The sequence below is a fragment of the Malus sylvestris genome, chromosome 8 (assembly GCF_916048215.2).
Source record: "Malus sylvestris chromosome 8, drMalSylv7.2, whole genome shotgun sequence".
In the NCBI taxonomy this organism is placed as follows: Eukaryota; Viridiplantae; Streptophyta; class Magnoliopsida; order Rosales; family Rosaceae; genus Malus; species Malus sylvestris.
Genome location: NC_062267.1, coordinates 25,348,469 through 25,364,624, shown reverse-complemented (window position 1 = coordinate 25,364,624; position 16,156 = coordinate 25,348,469).

Here is a 16,156-nt window from a genome sequence, read left to right as displayed (position 1 = left end):
ATGAAAAAATTGAATTCTATTTTATCAGTATGTAACTTCATGAAAAGTTACATTGAATGCAGACTCAATCAATTTCTCCAAAGTCATTGTTAACTGAAAATCAATACCAAACCCATAAATACCACCATTGAATTTGGCAAAACCCAAAATCAAAATACAAAAATTTACTCATATAATCACAGAAAAACATGAAATTTGAGCACCCATTTGGCCAAGTTAAAGGATAAAGGGTGCTCACATCACCGTAGTACTCTTTGGGTAAACCTTCTAATACTGGTTCTTCCTTTTTCTTGCTCTTCCTCAGAACTGCCATAAAAACCTAGAGAAGCATACAAATTCAGAAAATAAAAGGTGATGCTAAATATATAAGCACACAAATTAAACCCTCTTTTTTTCAATTGTAATAAAGAATGTAAGTAGGGATCGTTCTAGGCCGGGGATTAGGAGGGATTGCTAAATCACTTGGAAACTGACTTGAAAACGTAAAAACAAATTTTAAAACACTAAACTAGACTCAAAGAATGCAAAACTATACTTTAAAATACTAAGATAAACAAAAAGATTCAAAACAGCAAATAAACACTCAAAACTGCCTTAAAAACAATTTCTGGGCAGTTTTGAACACCTAACACTAAATTGGACGAAATTGGGTTATGACTTGACTCAAGACGCTTAAAAACACAAACTAAAGTGATTACTGACTAATCTAACATTTTGAAATAATTGGGAGATTGGTTCTTGACGAATTTGAAAACAAAACAAACTTTGTAAAACAAAACAGATTGTAAATGAATTTGAATGAAACTTATGGATGGAAGGCTAGCTAGGAGGTTCTTTTCCACACATGTCACACTTGCATACAAAATGATTTCCAGTTGCTTTTCGATAAACTATGAATACTCAACGCCCCAAATTAACCGTGAATTGCACTAATTAACCCTCAGTTTTTCCACAAGTTATTGGGTTTGATGATTGCATACGACAACCCAAAACATTCCCTACAAGTTCCCTACATGAATTGCATAATAGAGATACAAGTAAGAATCATTAAGTTCTATGAAAAACATAAGCATTGACGAGACACTCATTACTATGATTTGCATGAAACTTATGCCAAGAATTTACTTAACGTGATTGTGACTAGCAACCTTCACTACTTGTGAATATAAGTTCATAATGATTAGGTGAAACTCCCTTATATTCTAGCGTCAAATTCATGCATGAAAATTAAGCGTGCACTCTCTACCAACATACACAAATCAGTTTTTATACGAACGGATAAGTAAATTGAATTCACAACTTATGAATCACAACTGGATGTAATCAAATCATATTGTAAGCATGAACATAGTTTCGAATCACCCCCTAACTAAGAGGGGTTTAATTTCTCATGCTCGCAATTACACAAAGATAACTTAAATTAAACATTGAAATCAAAGATAGAAAACACCTAGAAACGCTCCAACACTCCCAAGGCTTGGGCATAGGCACGGCACAAGATGTTCCTTCTCCTTCCTTTCTTGCAATAGTCACGGCATAAGATGTTCCTTCTCCTTCCTTCCTTGCAATAGTCACGGCATAAGAGGTTTTGGACAGGTTTTGGGTGGTTTTTATGGTGTAGAATGGATGGGGAATGGTATGGAAAGGTTTAGGGTTGATGGATGGTGTGGCTAGGGGTGGTGTTTGGCTGAATTTTTAGAGAATGGTGATGGAGAGGTGCGGCTAAGGTAGGGATCAAAAATCTGTTGTTGTTGATGAATATGGGAAATGGTATTTATAGGCTTGAGAGAGGACCACTCCATTTCCTTTGCATGTGCAGCTTGTGTGGGTGTGTGTTGTCATGTTTCCCCTTTACATTTACACACACATGCTTCATCATTTCAACCACCAAACACACACATTTTCTGCCATGTTTTCCTTTACATTTACACACACATGCTTCATCATTTCAACCACCAAACACCCACATTTTCTACCCATGTGTGTGCTCCATGTGTTTGCTGCCATGTTCTTTTCTTTGCCATGTGTTTGCTGCCATGTTATCATCCTAGCTGTTACACTTGCACACACACATGTTCTTTGCATCATTTCAACCACAAAACACACACAATTCCTACCCATGTGTGTGTGTTTCCTTTGCCCATGTGTGTGTGTTTTTCTTTGCCCATGTGTGTGTGTTTTTCCTTTGCATTTACACACACATGCTTCATCATTTCAACCACCAATCCACCCATTTTCTGCCCATGTGTTGCCTTTCTCTTTTTATTAGCCAAATATGCTTAGCCCTTTTCTGACCTTTCAGTGTTACAGTGCCCATAACTTCTTCTAGAAAAATGAGATTAACAATCCGTAAATTGCTCCAGAAAATAGACATCCGTAGCTTTCCACACATATAAGGCTCATTCTCTCATTCATTCTGAGCTGTTTGTAACATGCTTCCAAAGTCAAATAATTTGCACAGGCAGTTTTGACGAATTTGTTACTTAATAATTCACTTGTGCTACTTTTCTTTTCTTTGCTTGATAAATCACACAAAACACAAAAACATAGTAAATAGCTCAAAAATATAAGGAACTAACTAAGAAAAGACAAGTGAATTTTATGTAAAATATATATAAATATGAGCTTATCAAAAGGTATAAACGCCACTAACATAATCACCCAAAATTCACTACAGTAAACACAAAACCCACCCAAAATTACATTCATAAAAAATGCCACCAAAAACCTATTAAGCCCAGTTAATCAAGAACCTACTTGACTAATTTCAACTCAACAGATAGTCAGATTGTTAGTTTAGGTGAAGATTATTGCCCAATAAACATGTATAATCAAACTATGAGCATATCCAGTTAATATTACAGTACAAACTTTGCATCCCAAGAAAAAGTACCAAATTCAACCTCCACCAATAAAATAGCATTAAGCAAATGTGAATTTTCAACTATTTTGATGATATAAATAACTTTCAATTCAAATTTCATCAGTTTCTCAGTAAACAAAAAAGGCAAAAATATATAATTAGAAGCCAATTCAACAATGAACAAAAAAGTTTCAGAAATTAACTCAAATCCGGTAGCACAGCCTGCTATAAAGTAGAGGAAGTGCATGAGCCTCCTCAAAATGGATGTCCAAGGTTGACCCTTATGCAGAAGGAAGCATAAATGGGATATCAAGTGACGATCCCAAGTAAATTCACAACGCAAAACCCAACCAGCAACAATTTGTTCATGACATCTTAAAACATCCAATTTCGTCCCGAAAACAGGACATTTAATGCAGAAAGCTCAAACTAAAATAATTGGTGAACCAAATATTTTCAATTGAATTTATCCTTTCAATTGCTTGGTATTTTTGTTTATCCTCGTATCTTTCAATTGCCACCCAAAACTAACACCTGAGAGAGCATTGCATTTCTTATCTTTAAAAGCATGAATGGTGAACTAAATAAAAGAATACGAATCTGCAATGAACTAAATAAGAGAGCAATTGTAAAAATGGATAAAACAATTTAAATAACTATAAGTTTTGAATTAAAACTAAAGAAAATAGTTCAAATTAAGAAAATCCCAGTAAGTGGAAAAGGATATGGTGAGTGAGTAGTGTCTATGAATCGCTCAGAAGCGCATATTCTTCGAATTCCTCACCAGGCCTATCAGTAAAAAAATGGAAAATGGTAAAATTAGAACGAAAACAACTTTTATAGACAGCACAAAAAACGGGTTATGTTGCAGAACATCGACACTGAAACATCCAACTACCATCAAATTATGGATAATCAAATAATTAATTACCATCAAAATTCCAAAATATAATCTGACAATTAGATATAAACTGAAGAACCAAAAGGTACGGAGGACGATGATGCAGGACCACGCCACATGTCATCCGTAATCACCGTCGACACCTCATCGAACGCCGGCATATTTTCGCCATACGAAGTGCTGATTTCGTGGTTTTGCTCCAACTCCGGATGCCGGAAATGGGTGTGTTGGTAGCACTGATTGTCATAGTCCTTCTCCCGAACCTATGAAGCGCTCAAACATCATAGAGGCAATGGCAGTAGCAGCAGCACCGCCTGAAGTATTCCTACTGGTCGAAGCAACAGTAGAAGAAGAAGATGAGGAGGAAGACAATGGATGTTCTTCCATTGCAAAGGGAGAGGAAATTTTGGGGGAAAATTAATTTCAAAACCCTAACCTAATTTAGAGGGAAAGGTAACGCACATGTGGAGGTCTGAGGAAGAAGACCTATGGAGGGGAGGAGGAAACAATCAAATTTCCCTGAAAGCAGTTCCAGCCTGGAACCCCAGGCATTAAACTATGCTAACAGTAATCGTGCTTTGCATCTCCACTGTTGCACTTCAATAGCCCTGACAATAGGCAATAAAATATTAATATTTTTTATTTATAAAATAATACAAAATAATTTTATTTGTAATTTCGGAGATTAGTACTAGCTTGTGCCAAGGCGTCTCTCCACGTACTAAACGATTGGCTAAGTAATTTCTAACGACTGCATATCGATTCTTTGATTCTTTTCCCATCCATTTTCTCAATATAATTGGTATGAATAAAACTCCACGTTTCTCGCAACTGCATCTCATTACCTATAAGCGAACTATGACTAACTTCAACCCAGCTAGTACACAACACAACACCTTCAAGAAGCGACCAATTCGTACATGCATCAGTAGTCATTTTGTTGAAAAAAAATTGGATTGAAACTTTGAGAGAAAGATAGGAATTTGATTGAAAGTAATTGAGAAAATATGAAATTGTAGTGTAAGGTAGATGATAATGAGAAGGTATTTATAGAAAAGTAAAAACAATTTTTTTTCGGATTTTTTACAATTTTTTTTAATTTTTATTGAACTAATTAATCTCTGCTGTTGGATTTTTTTAAAAAAAAATTGAATTTCAACACTCCAAATTGTGCCACGTGTCACAATGGTAACTTTTCTTAATTTTAAAACTATTTTTTTTCTTTTTATTTATTTATTTATAAAGCAGAATAATATCAGCCGTTGATCTCAGATCCAACGGTTGATATTAAATAAGATTTTTTTATTTTTATTACTATTGCAAATCGGACGGTCCAATTTAAAGAGTCGTTGAGATCGAACGGACTGTGGGAAGCCACGTGGCTTCCCAACCGTAACCTCAGCAGACTGCGACGCGAGCCCGATTCTCTTAAAAGCTGTAGGCTGACGCGCCCCCACGTACGGGTGAGTCTCATGTGTCTGACAGAAAAAAAAATATAAAATTGGGCTGACGCCAGGATGACGTCAGCCCTAGCGTCACATCCATTTAAGCTCTCGGGCTGGCAATTCCTTACAAGCCCGGAGCTCGGGCCTCCACTCTCCCTTGGGCTGCCCACGCTGGGGCTTTAAGGCCAGGCTATTGGCCCTATTTCGTCCCCTGTCCCCCGAGCACCAACCCACGCTGGAGTTGCTCTAACAAAAATCCATGATTATTCTATGGGTTCTGAATGGCAAAGGTTTTTTATTTGAGATCAAGGAAGAGAATCTGAGGGAGAGAGAAAGGGAGGGAAGAAGAGAATGCTAAAGTGATGATCGCACCCTGCCTTTCCATGATCATCGACACGCGGGCATCATGATCAACGGCAGAGAGAGATAGTGGTAACTTCGAAAATAAAGTGAAATTCGATCCAAAACACTGTTCATTTTTACAGTGCAATTTTGCCTCCTTCTTTAGACTTAACTAGAAAAATGCTGGTGTGTTGCTGCGAGACTTGAATGCACAAATCTTAACCACATGAATTAGACATATGTAACTTGAAAAAAAAATCAACAAAATCATGAACGAATAAAAATGATAGATGAGTGAAAGGTGAAAAAGTAGGTTGTTTTTATTTCAGCAGCTAATCTTTCAAGCATAAATATTCAAAGCAATAAAGATGTAGTATGCATGTTTCCATAAGTTACAGAAGGAAGATGCAGTCCACACATATTTTGCCCATGCAGTTACAGTGGCAAAATACATGTCCTGCAATCTAGGCACCTGTTTAAGTAGTTACAAAAGAGAAACCCAAATGTTCAAAGGAATAAAGATGCAGGATGCCTGTTTCCATTAGTTACAAAAGGAAGATATATTCCACACATATTTTTCCCATGCAGTTAAGGTGACAAAATACATGCCCTGCAGCCCAGGCACCTGTTTAAACAGTTACAAAAAAATGTTTTGTTGTTTCAACAACTAAGTTTTCAGCTACACATGTTTTAAAGGCAAAAAAAATGGAGAGCAACTTTGTAGCAATTCATAACGGAAACTGCAGTAAAAAACATGAATCATAGTTTAGCAAGCACTGGTATAACAGATATTATGCAGGAGTGCATGCAAAAAACAAATTGTAATGTACCTATCCTTGGTTTTTTTAGCTTGAGGCTTCGTTTTGAGTGCAGCTATCGGTTTTTTGTTGGCGGGCTCAATCTCAAGGACAACCAGTTTGTGGAATTCTCTGACAATTCTAGCATAATTGGTTGTCTCTATTTGCCTGGTGCAAGTTTTTTTGCTGTGAATGAAGGTATAATTTATAAGGTTAGAGAGAATTGAAATAAGTATGCAAAAAAGTGTCAAAGACTGGTGCAAAAAGATTGGCTAACAATTTTTTATCAACAGCATGACACATATGTACACCCAAGATAAGCAAGCATATATATTAAGATTTACACATAAGACGATAACTAAGAGGAAAACTTAACCTATCTGGTTTGTCTATTTGATCAATGAACAATGTTCTCTTTGAAGTTTTGGGAGGTGCAACAGATTGGGGGTGGTGATCTAGCCGATGGGAAAGCGTCACTGGGGCGGGAGTCGTTTCACTCATAATTTGTTTTCCTGCTGTGGCAACAGCCGTTTGTGGGTTGATTGAGGTAGTCGTTGAGTTCAAGGGCAACTGATCTTGAAGCAATCCATAAATGATGAAGTCCATCTTCCGAAAATCACTGTTTTGATTGCCAAAAGATAGCAAAAATCTTTTTGTCTCACCCACCAATTTTTTCAAATGTGGCAGCACCATGAAGGGATCATCATATCTGTCCTCTATTACCAAAGTGTGGCAAGAAACATAAAGTATCTTTTCAGCGTGCCTTCCTAACATGAGGAAGTTGTGCTTATTTGTGTTGTCTTCCACTATAAGATTGATTTTGAACTTGAAGAAGAGTTGAATATTATCATGTTAGGCAGTTATCACTACCATTAACATTTTGAAAGTATAGATTGCCAAAAGCATGTTAATAAAAAATTAAGAGATATGCCAATGTCCCTATAGACATCACAATAAATGAAAACAAAGTGTACTCAAACAAAAACAATTTCGCAAATCTCACATTTCTCCTTTTTTTCTAGATGGGATGCACAATAAATGCAAAACCATAGTAGAACATGTCCTCAAATCAAATATATGAACTGCCAAATAAGCCCTTGGATTTCAACGCAATTTAAAAAATTAGGCAAACATAGATTCCTATTTCATTTTTTTCTATGCCTTTTTTTCTTGCAACATTCTCGAGTACCAAACACCACCAAAACTAATCTCATCAAGCCAACAAATTTAACCAGATACCACATAATGGGTGTAAAAATGCTAATGATGACAAAATCCTGAAACGAAAAAAAAAAAAACCAATATGACTAAACTATCTTGAAGTAAAATATCGCACATAATTGGAAAAGCAGTCATAATAAGCACATCATTACAGTCTAAACATGTGTATAAAATCTTTTTTGGCATCAAATTACACAAAAATTTGTGTCTCAAACGAATGGAAGCTGCCCAAAAAGCAAGGAACCAATTAAATACCTTATTATATTCTATCTTAGGTGAGGATTAACAACCTATAACATGAAACATTTAATGCCCATGATTGTAAAACTTGCAGATATAATGAAAGGGGAAAATTATATTTCCTTCAACAAAACAAACAGAAAATATTTCCAAATTGGCATGCACCATGTAAGATGCAACTTTCTCATTCATTTATCAACAATCTAGTACCTTTCCCAACAATTACCCTATCTCACCAATTAGTTGTGATCCAAATACAAAGACGTTTTGTTTACAAAAACAACTTTGAATAAAAGTCCATGAGTATTCCAAAACTTTGCTCAATCAAAGACTCCCATTCATATGTATATCAAAGGCAAAAACGACAGTCTCTTAACACATGCACACCAATCTCTTTATTTTCTTAACACATGCACACCAATCTCTTTATTAAGTGTAAAGACATATGTAAAGAAAGCTTTGTCATGCATTAAATCTTGTTGTGCAAAAGATGATAACCATAAAAAGATCATCAATCATAAATTTTATAATTACAAGAAATTTAAAAGTGACTAAGCATCTTAATACAACAGTTAGATGTAAAATAGGTGTAAAAGAAATTACCATGGTTCAGGTAATCTGTTTAATAAACCATGTTCATTGCACTCAAATAATCCAAAAGTTTTTTTGACAGCTTTATGGTAGGACGGGCACGACTTGTACCACCAACCTCTAGTCAAATCGAATCCAACAACAGTCGCTTTGCATGCAAACTTGCATTCTGTTATGGAATCACACAATTTTTAAATAATGAAATACATTTAATCATCATCTTGTAAACATGAAATATAAATGAATAAAGAAAATTGCAAGAGATAGCCTATTAAAAAGTTGCGATTTTTCTTAACAGGTAGGTGATAAGAGACTAACTTTGTGTAAAGCAGGATCAAGTATAAGGAGCTCATCAATTGTTTTGGACTCAAAATTAGGACTAATAGCACGGTCTGCATACATTTCAACTGAGGTGCACAATATTTGAACAGGTGATCTTAGATGCTCAAACCTATGTCGTGTATGTTTAGGTTAAGAAAGACAAATCAAAGAAATATAAACAACAAAGTTATTAAAGGAAGGTTGTCGATTTACTTTTGTTTGTATTGGGTGAGCTGTGGAATCTCTGGATTGAAAATACAAACAGTTGATCCAGTGCTTTCAATAATAGGGTTTCCTATATATAAAACATAAGAATTAACAAATTGAAGGTTTAAGCAGCTAAATAAAGGACATTGAGGTACAACCTTAGTATTGTTTGACTTTGAGGCTTGTTAAAGCAACGACGATAGGCGGTGCACGAGATTGCATTCCAATGTCCTCAAAAGTCATTGCAGTTTTTCCCCATAAGGTGATCCTAACCGTTTTGCCCCATGTAATTTTAAAAAATGTGATGTTTTATGTCATAAATATGACACCTTATGTGTAATGTATAATTTGAACTTAACATAAACAAGAATGACCTGATATCTTGCAAGTTAAGATTCCTCTTCTTCACAATTCTTGAGTTTTAGACAATCACCTCTTCAATAGGTTGCACAGCCGTTAAGCAACCAAACACATCTGCGAATGATGTTTAACGGTGAAAATTATTGCACACCAAAGGCAACGAATAAATTATAATGATGATTTCAGATATTCGTGCAACACATAAAACCAAATTTGTTACCTGTAAGCTCAACATCGATGTTGATTCTCTTATGAAGCTGATCAAGGTCAATCAAATTGAACCACTGCTTTAGGATCTCATGGTTTGTTTTATCAATGGGAACGATTGTGGTTTTCCTATTTAATTCGACCGCGGTAGGATGAGGGACAACTTTGCTTGATGTCCTATTGTGAGCAACACGAAATTTGCTGATCTCGTATGCATCGTCGATTCTTAGAAGGTCCAAAAAAAAATTGGATGTCTCGAGCATTCATAGTCACATAAACTGCATCCCTTTATTAGAAGGGGAAAATTAAAACAATACAGATTATTAAATGTGTGGGAGAACATTTAACACATGCTAAAAAAACAGTGAGGATAACACAATTCTGGCCACAGAGACAACATTTAAGATAAAATACACCATAACAGTAAAGATCACTTTATGAATCGAAATAACAGCAACTGAAGCAACCTTGTAAATGAACTTTTAATTATATTTTTATGGGTAAAAAAAGAAACAAAACAAATTAAGAAAAAGAAGAATTGATGATTTCTACTTAGTTTTGTTTACATATGTAAAAAAAACTTGTTTATTAAATATAATCTCTGTAGTAAAATGCAAAGAGAGCAAAAGTGTCAACAACACACTCTAAAACTTATTTAAGCAGAATTAAATATAATCTCTGTAGTAAAATTTATCGTACATGTTGCAATAGGCAACTCCGACTCGTATGTGTTGTGCAAAGTGTCATTCTTCACGTGATTGTAGTACTAGAGTGTATATCATTATTACACCCAGTCATGTTCATGTAAGAATACCTTTGCATGAACTCGTGTATCAGTATCTGTCGATGAGCATTCGATGTGATATGTTTATTTCGGCGTAAAATATGTGATTACGGACGTCATGTACTTATTTACGAAAGTTGTGACATATGACATCCTTGAAATATTGCTGGTTATGGTAAGCACTTTTATACTATACGTAGTATGTATATTTGGGAAACTATACTTGTTTTACAGCGAGAGGTTATAACGTTTTCAAAAGGTTTTTAATAAAACTCTATTTTCAAGCCCACTCACCCTTGTTTTTAGCCCCTTAAGGTTTTAGCAGCTGAACTTTCATATCGATGAGGATTCTTGGCAAATCTCAGTATAGGTGGCTACCTTTGATGATATAATTCTTATCTTATCTTACTGTACTTTACTTATGCTCTAACATCACGTATGAAATAGGTTTATTCCCGCTCATAAGCGCACTCTTATATTTAGGCACTTTTAGGTTTAAATTGATACACATTTTCCATATCACTACACTTTATAGCTTCGTCACCTTCCAGGTGTCAGACATCACAGCTCGATTCAGAGTCCAGGTGGACATTCCGGGTCGAGATGTGTCACGCACAGATTTTCAAATTGATCCCAAATTAAATTATCAAGTAACTTGATTATTAGCGTTTCAAAAATATTATTATGCACTTTTTCGTAGACAACTAATATTTGTGTTCTTTATAAAGGTAGAGAGAGATATAAATAAAAGTCTTTTCGTTCAATAAATAAAAAACTATAAAAAGAGAAAAAGATTGGAAGAAAAAGCAATTTAAAGAGTACACACAATGGATGTCAATTTTACCTCCCCCCCCCCCCAAAATACAAAAATACAAAAGAGCACAAATGATTTGGCATCACGAATATTCCAATGCTCTTATGAGGGTCCTCTTTCTAAGAAAAATTTTTAGTGTGTCGAAAACACGGTCCAATACATTAAGTGTAATAATACAATTAGTTGGAAATTTGAAAAAAAAAATTTAATTAATTGCATTATGACAGTTGGTGTATTGGACCGTATTTTTGACACACTAAAAATTACCTCCCCTTCCTGCCATGACATAGACATTTATGCTATTCTTCCTAGAGAAAATAGAAAATATTGCATGTGTTCCAATAGCCTATTGATAGGATGTTGGGTTTATGCTCATGTATCTCGGATTCGAAACTCTTCCTCCCTTAAACTATTGTAATAGTTTCGAACTCTCTTATCCCCTAATAATAGTCAATTTTTATTTTAAAAAAAAAATAGAAAATATTGTTGTAGTTATTGTTGTTTAAGAATGTAATTGTGTAATTTGGAAATTGAATCTAATAACATTTGGGAGATCAAATCTCTTTATGACTTTACTTGTACGACAATCATCTTATTAGTATAAATAAAGGCATAAGGTCACAAAGAAGAATACCCCGTTTGATATTACTTTTTTCACCAAAAACTTCTTCACTTTAAACTAAGCAATAAAAAATGTTCGGCAAAAGTTAAATATCATGCTTATCTTAAAAGTTATGGGCTCCAAACAGCAGCCTTTAAAAGCAGTCTTTAAATTGCTTTTAAAAGCTGCTTTAATAAAAAGCGAAGTTAAGCCTTTATTGAATATTTTCAATTCTTATAACACTATCATCAATTTTTTTTTAAAAACATTGTTTATCATGTTACACACATTTTATCTATTGGGCAACAAGGTTTACCACTACAAACACTACCTTGCATCACCACCGCCATTATTTCCACCACATAACAATCATCACCCTGCCACCACCACCACATGTCACCGCCACAACTGTTGTCTTTGCCACCTCCCCATACCATGTTCATTTTTGTTATTATATACAGTTATATCACTTCAAAATTAAATTTTACCAAACGATTTTAAATTATTTTTTTCATAGTAACAAAATTTTTAAAACGTAGTTTACCGAACACTAAACTGTTTTATTGTATAGCAATTATTTTTTAGAACACAACATTAACAATTTTTTTTAAAAGCACATCAACCTCAAATTGGTCCTATATCATTTACAACCTCTAATGGCTATCAGGGTCGGGGTATGTCAATCACTTGTTCAATTTCATCAACAATAGCCATATAACTCGGGTTGCAAATGATGTTCCTGGAAATCATTGAACATCAATAATTAGCATAATATTCATGTTTCTATATATTTTGCCCAAAATTAGACTCTCCTTGGTAAGTCGATTCGGTTTCATTTATTTATAAGATACCCATTACACTAACAGAAGACACCTATTCTCTACTTCTTGTACTTGTTCTATTTCGCCAACAGTGTCCATATGACTTGGGTTGTCCACCATGCTTTTGGAAATCATTTGACATCATTAATTACATAATTTTTTTTTAAGTGACAAGCCACGGTTAACTACTTTTTTTGGGCTCGAAGAGGTTATGAGGAATTTCACCATACCCTTGACCACTGCCAAACAGACTTACCAGCTCGGAGTATCGAACCCGAGACATGACATTCATGTTTCTATGCTTTCTATAAGATATTCCAAAAATAGTCCCTTGAGACTACCGTGATAATGCTCATCTCCGTAATCAATTTCAACCAAACACCCAAAGTTACCGAGCAATGAAGGAACGTGTGATCAACTGAATGATTTGACTTGCATGCGATCAACCGTTGTGGATACAAGTAGTAAGGACACCCTCATTGAACCATGTCAAATGTGTCCACCCTGCCACAAGCAACAAACCAAAGACAATAACACTTTTTGAGCGTTAGATTTGCTATAGGGTTTCGACAAGTTGAAACCATGGAACCATGGGAAATGTCCTGCCAAGGGTTTTTTGACAAGTTCCTCGCGTAACATTAAGATGCAGGCCATATCTTCTTTTGACCACGGTGTGTCAATAGCATAAGTGTTTCTCCACAAATTAAGTGCCCACATTTTCTTTTGATCAAGTATCATATTAGGGTTTAATAAATTGAAGAATAAAATTTGACATTTTCTAAACTACAATGAGTTTCGAATGATACGAAAACTACTAGTGATAATAAGGTATTCTAAAAAGTGGCATAGGCATTGTGCGGTGGATTCTGTGGCAATTTTGGGCAAAATAGTCACTAAATTTGGGGAGGGACTAAACAGTTTAGGCAGCACGCTAAGAGTTCAAGTTTGTTTCAATTAACTAATTAAGTTCAAATGAATAACGCGTAACCTACCCAAAAGAATTTGTTAAACTAATTAAGTTGTGAAAACTGTTCTTATATTTGTAATTTGTTAATTTGCTTACTGAACTTATTGGCCTTGGCTTTCGAATTGTATATTTGCTTACTGACCTTATTGGTTTTTATTGCATTCTATCTTTATTTTATTCCCAATACAAGTAAAGTTTTTGTTATTAAGTGTAAATAGACATTTTTTATGTGATATACTAATAGATTTACTTAAATCTGCATAGGCCCTAGCCTGCCACTCGACTAGCGCCTAACATCTTTTAGAACTTTGATTGAACTAGTCATTAGTAGGAGTCGAACCTCCTGCTATCTAATTTATTATCGTTAGTACAAAAGACAACTGTATTTTTTATACAACAAAATTGACTGTTGATAATGTGAACATAAAATTAAGTCATATAATGAGTATTGGACTAGTCATTCATAGGAGTGAACCTGAGACCTCTAACTTTTAAGTAAATAGTGTTGGAGTTGTGCCCTAAAAGACAATTTCGTAATATTGGATATTACTTAAAAGTCCATTTTAATTATCTATATAACATGCCAAGATTTATTAGTTCATAAGTTTGTATTAGTATACTATGATAGAGTCCATATGAGTATGAATTAAGTTATAATGTCCTAAATGAGGTTAGGACATGGAGATTTGTATTCCATAGTCATTTAGTCCTTAAACAAAGTTCTTAGTCATTCCGAAAGTCAATTGGACATTGACTATATGGAAATGCCGTTGTTTATTGCATTAAAGTTAGCATGATCTCATGCTACGCTTGTTAGACATGTGGTGGATATACAATTGCTTGTCTGTAGACAAGTTCAATAAACACTGATCACCCAAGAAGCTTAAACTTATGGAATGTACCACATGTCAAACATTACAAAGTTTCGAGTTATAGTATGCAAATAGTTCTTAAACCTAATCATTGGATATCTTGTGCTTATGGCTATGAACTTTAACTTCACCTCAAAGCCATCACTACCTAGCAAGGCCAATGGTGTGTTGCAGGAGTTCATGTATATAAGTCTGGATTATCTATCACCTTTTGATAATTGTTCAATAGAAGGAGATATATTCCTCAAAACCACTTGAGGATCTATCCTAGAAATATTTGGTCTTGTCGATCAAACTCTATTTGTAAGAATTGCTCCAACATGAGATGCATCATGATGACCATAGATATCTAAATGTGATTTCACATACCCATACCCACAGTCTAAAATATCGATGTTATCGGTGATATTTCGTCGATAATATCATTTTGTGAGAAGACAATATTTTCACACTTATCCATTTAATTATCATCAAAATATCGCGATATTCGTGCTCTTCATCTGTGCTATCACCGTGGCTTTCAGGATTTCTACGTAGAAAGCACACATGTATAAGGGTTTCCTCCCTTTTCTTATCAAAAAGGAAACTGGAAACGGTGATGACTAAAAAAAAAAAGAGGTTGTTTACCTTTGTGCACTTATATCGGCTTAGATCCATTTATGGGTTGTTTGCCCAATCGAAACGAGAGGGCGAGATTTGCAGAATGGAGGTGTGGGTTGCTTTGGTTTAGGGTTGCAGGTAGAGATGACCAATAGAGAGAGAGTTGCACAATGGAGCTACAAAGAGAAGAGAGAAATGGTTGAAATGGAACTCTTGGGAGCAATGGGAAGAGTCTGGAGAAATAAAGAGATGTCAGCGGTTTGGCTCTGGGCTCGAGGTGAGAGTGCATGATAGCTGCTTGTTTAATACTCCTTTTTGCTAGGGTTCATGGTGCACTTACGTGGGCTTTCCTTCCAAGACTTGGCTTCTCCCGTCATCATGGTGCCCTTCCGTGGGCCTTTCTTCCAAACTCTACTTGGGTTTTCATGACCCAATGCATGGTTCATCAAGACCTTAGGTCCATATTCCACCAACTGCATTCTTTTCTTTTCTTTTCTCTCTTTATTTATTTATTTTGGTTTTTTTTTTTGGTGTCTTTTACTCATTGTTATCTTTCTTTAGGTTTTGTTTAGCTTTTTAATTTCCTTTTCGATTGTCTTTTATTTTTATTTTTTTTTCCACATCTTAGGGACAATGTATGATTTAAGTTGGGGGGGGGGGACATATCAATTTGGAGAGAGGCACTAATTTGGAGCTTTTGACGATTCAATGTGTTTTCTATCCATATTTTTAATAATATTTTATTTTATGATGTTATGCATGCAGGTTGGGATTCGAACCCCTCCCTTTGTCAACCACGCACCTGGGCCTTATCCAACTCGCTACAGATGTGTTTGTGATTACATATTCAACCTGTAATATTTATATGGTCGTTAAGATGTCTGCAAGGTTTGCAAGCTAATATTTATTATCTAGGATAAATTTCTATATTAAAAAAAACACCAAGGGGATTCGAACCCCTCCCATTTTACTCCTTCAACACCTTGACCATCATATCACTTATGTTTTTGTGAAAATATGCTAAAATACACTTACTCTACACATAGAGATGATGACTCTATGTGGTACTAAGTCACTCATGTATCTTACCATGCAATATATAAAGTGTAAAATATTGTACTAATTCATTATATATAAATGATTATGGTGTGTTTAAATTTCTTTCATTAATTACTACATATTTTCTACACTCACAATGTTTG